Here is a 5,727-nt window from a genome sequence, read left to right as displayed (position 1 = left end):
GATATTACTGATGGCGATATAATCTCATTCTGTATTCAAAAATGATAAAAATGTTGTCCATTCTGAAAAATACATGTAACAGCCAACAGGGTAGCTGCACTGCAGGCTTAGGCAAGGTAGATTTAGCTTTAATAACTTATATTTAATATTGTGAGCTTGTAGATATGTTCAAGCTGTTACTTTGGGCTTGTTTATCTGTAAAGACCGATTAATTCACCTACACTGGCTTCCCGTCAAACAAAGAATTCACTACAAAATCCTGCTCACCACCTACAAAGCTCTCAATAACCTGGCCCCCCCCTACCTCTCCGATCTTCTCGAACCATATGTCCCCCTCCGCTCCCTCAGGTCCGGTGAAGCCAACCTCCTGAAGGTCCGCAAGGCCAAGCACCGCACCTGGGGTGACAGGGCCTTCTCTGTTTCGGCCCCCAACCTCTGGAATGAACTCCCCAACCATCTCAGAGCTGCTCCCTCTCTCCTCTGTTTCAAAACCTCACTCAAAACCCACCTCTTCAGGATAGCTTTCCCCAGCTGAGGTCTGGATAGGATGTCCCTCGTTTATCCTTTTATCTTTTTAACCCTGTACTGGTGTTGTATCTGTTATGTTTTGCTTTGTTTTGTTTTTTTTCTTATTAAAGTCTGTTTCTAGTGTTCCTATGTAAAGCGCTTTGGGTATTTAGAAAAGCGCTATATAAATTTGAGCTATTATTATTATTATTATTATTATTAATTAATCGGTCCGATTAATTAATTGGTCTGATTAATTCGGTCCTTAGCCTGAGGAAGGTCGCAAGACCGAAACATTGCGATCTTCTCTTTAAAAATAAATGCTCTTGAACCTGACAAGTGGCGGTGTGCGGGTGTCCCTCCTTTCGCCTACTTTTCTAGATTCAAATTCTGCTATATAGCTGCAGATCTACAAGCTTCTTTTGGGCTTGTTTTCGTAAGACCTGGCCACTTGTTTCTCGTGCAAAATAAATAATAGCAACACTCCAGTACAGTGGCAGTGGTATCAACTCATTTATCTTAAACCACGGGATATCGTTACGTGCTCATGCACAGATATACAGTACATACATCACACTTGACATTCCACAAATGAGCAAGGAAAGACCATGCTTTCATCTTTTGTGCCCCAGACAAATGGAATAAACCCCAAATGGAATAGACTCTCTGAAACTGGACAAACTATGTCTCTATAGAGACATTTAGCCCTATAGAACACTAACATTTGTCAAACCATCACTAATCCCGAAGAATATGTCTCATCAAAATATATTGAAGTACAGCAATACATGGCAACTTGAGGTACTCTTCTTTAATATTTCATCATGACGTTTCCCCCCAAAAAATTAAAAATAGATATCATGGCAGCCTTATCATAGGTGGGTAAAATCGGTGAAAAATGAGAGTATTGTTTTAAACATATTCCTAAAAAATAAATAATGGAGTTGGGAACTTCTCCTTTGGTCCACACATTCCTGGAAGTTCTGGAACGTGTGAGAATGGTCCAGTAAAAAAGGCCCATTGTGGGTGTTTCAATGAAAGGAGAGATCAAGTTGTTGCAAATTAATAGTTTTATTGCATAGCATTTGCATTATTGCCTATTGCATTATTGGCATTGCATAACATTTTGGCGATTAGACTGCATTTGCATTTATTCATTTTATTGAATAAGATTAGCTTTTAAAAGGCAGAACCCCCATTGGAGTCTAGGCGCTGGTGGTGGCAGAGCAGATGAACCTCCTTCCTTCTCAATACTAGATGGACAAGGTGGAGTTGGGGATGGAGGTGGGTTGCTTGATGCAAACTGAAAAGTAAAACATATACAGTGAGGGGGAAAAGGGGTGGGTGGGGGATTCAGATTTTACGGGTAGGGGGCCAGTTTCGAATTGCAGCTGTCCGTAGGTGCCCTTTGAGAGCCGGTTTGAAGGAGTCAAAGGGATTCGCATGTCTTAATGACCGTTGGGGCGATCCACATTTTGGTGGCATAGGAGCGAAAGGAATTTAGTGGACTTCGTTGACATTAAGGAAGTATTTAGACAGGTACATGGGTATCTTGGTGGTGTGATCATGTTGACATTAAGGAAGTATTTAGACAGGTACATGGGTATCTTGGTGGTGTGATCATGTTGACATTAAGGTAGTATTTAGACAGCTACATGGGTATCTTGGTGGTGTGATCATGTTGACATTAAGGTAGTATTTAGACAGGTACATGGGTATCTTAGTGAAGTATTTAGACAGGTACATGGGTATCTTAGTGAAGTATTTAGACAGGTACATGGGTATCTTGGTGGTGTGATCATGTTGTACTCGGGGCATCCTTGCTAAAGAGAGCATGCTCTCAATGGTCTTCCCTGATTAAATAAAGGTTTAAAACAAAATAAAAAAGGCCTGCAAGTAGAGCCGTGGTCCTCAACCCCAGGCGGTGTCCCCACATCATCACTGCATCAAAAGTAATCAATAAACTAACAAACTGGTCATACATTTAAAAAATAATTTGGGGCACGTTCGGAAATAGCGCACTGTGCAATGCAAAGTAATAGGCGAGTGCGCTCCAGTGCAGTATTTCTGAGCGAGCCCTTGGAAAGTAGCCGATCTACAAGCTCACAAGCTTGTAGATCAGAGCTATAAATCTATTTTCACTATTTCACTACTATTTTTTAGGGGGGGGGGGACATTTAATGGATGTATTTAATTTGTGGGAAAGGTAAACAAATGTATATAAATAATAAATGGGGTCCCCCTATAATTCGTTAGTTAAAATAGCATCACATTCATTGTAACCACTTTAACACTTTGGCTATTCATAAATAGCAGATGTAAAAGCTCACGATGGGATTTGTGGGATTGTAGATCTGTTTTTATTTTTGTGTGTATGAATTATTACATATTTTATATTTTTTTAGGCAAATCTTTGCTTCTGGGGGTCCTTGAGCACAGAGTATTTTCAGATGGGGTCTGCGGCCAAATACATGTCATTTTGGGGGGTCGTTGACTTGAAAAGGTTTGGGAACCAGTGGTGTGGTGGGGGTGGGGGGGCTCTCTGGAATGGGAACCAGTGGTGTGGGTGGGGGGGCTCTCTGGAATGCCATCACGCTACTGGAAGCTACAGGCGTGTAATTTGTGCCAGATTTGCAACACTCTCCTTTTGCACAGAGATGCATTGTGAACTCCACTGACCCATGCTGTGTACTGTTTGACATGAACCTATTATGTATACAGTTTGTGGTCAATAGAAACCTCTTATATCCATAATATTTGAATGTTTTTGTTTTTTCTTATTATTTTGGGTCTCGAGCTAATAAAATATTTGTAAACCTTGGCCTATAATACTGTGGGGGTACTTGACATGAACAATGTTGAGAATCATTGGTCTATGACACTGCTTCATTTTCTTGTCAAGGACCCCTAAATTAATGTGTAGGCCTGCTCCTTAGCCATGGATCCCCATCTGAAAATATTTGGGGGCAAGGACCCTCATGCAAGATTTGTGGCGTTAAAATAGGTAGCCTATTCAATTTGTTCCAAATTATTAATAGATTCTATTATTTTATTTTTATTTTTAACTGATAATATAGGGTTAAAGTGGTTAAACAAATGTATCTGGGGAGGCCACTCAAGGACTCCTGGGTGACCTGGAACCCACTTTGAGAACCACTGTATTAGACTGCGGACCATCAATCGATCTGTAAGGGTCCATTTGGTTCCATTTGTACACACTCAGTTACAGACCTGTAAGGGTCCATTTGGTTCCATTTGTGCACTCTCAGAGTTACAGACCTGTAAGGGTCCATTTGGTTCCATTTGTACACTCTCAGAGTTACAGACCCGTAAGGGTCCTTTGGTTCCATTTGTACACTCAGTTACAGACCTGTAAGGGTCCATTTGGTTCCATTTGTACAGAGTGTCCTATCAATCATTTACCTGGAACCCCCTCAAGGACCCCCTGGGCCTCCCTGGACCCTATAACCACCGGTCAATGAGAAGCCTTTTGGCATTATTACAGACAGAGCTTCTGCTCTTCCTAATAAGTCTGCAGGCGAGCAGGCAGGCAGGCAGGCAGGTGGTGAAGGCAGTAGTGAGTCTGTCTGATGATGATCTCCATGTGGGGGAAGAAACGGATCAACTGGCTTCCGGAAACAGTCTGAACGCCTTGCTAAGAATCCCATGAAATATGAGTGTTGTTTTTTAGAGCACGGCTTACCAGCCCCCCCAACCCCCCGCTGACTCACACCCAAGTCATCACGCATCAATGCACGCATGCAAACACGTACGCACGCACACACGCACGCACGCACACACACACACACACACACACACACACACACACACACACACACACACACACACACACACACACACACACACACACACAGAGGTTTGTATTGTGAGGACATCAACATTTTAGAATGCCATTAAAACTAAAATAGCTGAAAAATAGCACATATGCAAGCAACAAGTATAAATCAGGCATAACTCCAATCCTAACCCCAGCCTAATTCCCCAAACTTTTTTCCCCCCTTTTTAGTAGGCTATAATACAATCATTTATCAACCTGATATTGTTGGGATATGAATGAGGTGAATAATGTAGGTCTTATTTAAAGGGGCAATATGTAACTTTCCTCTTCTACCCCGGATTTGAACCCGGTTTCCTGCACAAGTAAGTGGCCTACAATTTTTTACCATTCATTTAATGAAAAAATAAATAAATAAAAATAAATAACACAAAAAGCTAATCTATCTATCTGGAGATGTGAGGTTTCTGCTCGACAACAGTAATATTTCAAAACAAATGATCGATTAATAGAAAACAAAATCGATAAATAATCGAGAGAATAATGGATAGTATCGACCTAGACTTGTTTGTGCTCTCTCTCTCTGCTCTCCAGACTCCTTAAATCAGACATTTGCCTTCTGCTTCTGCCTGCTTTGTTTATTCAAACTCTGGACATCTGCTCAGTGTTTTCACTCTTTACTCCAGTGGTTCTCAAAGTGGGGTCCAGGGACCCCCAAGGGTCCGTGGAGCGGTTCTTTGTGGTACTTTGTTAAGAGTAAGACACCTTTTTCTGACTTTCTGACTTATCTGTTAAGCCTATTTGTATTGTATAATTGTGTTTCCTTTGCTTGATGTTGTGTAAAGCATGTTGAATTGCCTTGATGTAATGTGCTACAAATAAAACTGCCTTGCTTTGCCTTGGCTATTTATGCCTTGCTGCAAGCTTATATCTTCTATTTAAAAAAATAATAATAATAACTCTTGAAACTCTGTGAATTTTGTTTAACACAAATTTCTCTTCTGGGGGTCCCTGGCACAAAACATTTTCAGATGGGGGTCCGCGGCCAAAATCTATTTGGTCCTTGTCCCTGACACGAGGTTGAGAACCACTGATTTACTCTGTCCATGAGTCCTCACTTACTGTTCTCTCTCTCTCTCTCGCTCTCTCACTCTCTCTCTCTCTCTCTCTCCCTCTGTCTCTCTCTCTCTCTCTCTCTCTCTCTCTCTCTCTGCCCACATGTTACTCAGCATGAGGCCAGGTCAGTTACCAAAACATAGTTAGGCTACTAATATATTGTTGCTTGCTGTCGGGCAGAAACCTCTTATCTCCATATTCTACCGTTTTTTTTTTTTTTTGTAAATTACCACCCCTACTTGATCATACCACATCAGTCACACAAAAGCATCAAAAGTAGCAGATCTTCAAGCTTGAAAAGGTTAAAG

The sequence above is a fragment of the Electrona antarctica genome (assembly GCF_951216825.1).
Source record: "Electrona antarctica genome assembly, chromosome: 2".
Taxonomy (NCBI): Eukaryota; Metazoa; Chordata; class Actinopteri; order Myctophiformes; family Myctophidae; genus Electrona; species Electrona antarctica.
Note: the sequence above shows the minus strand (reverse complement) of the source record.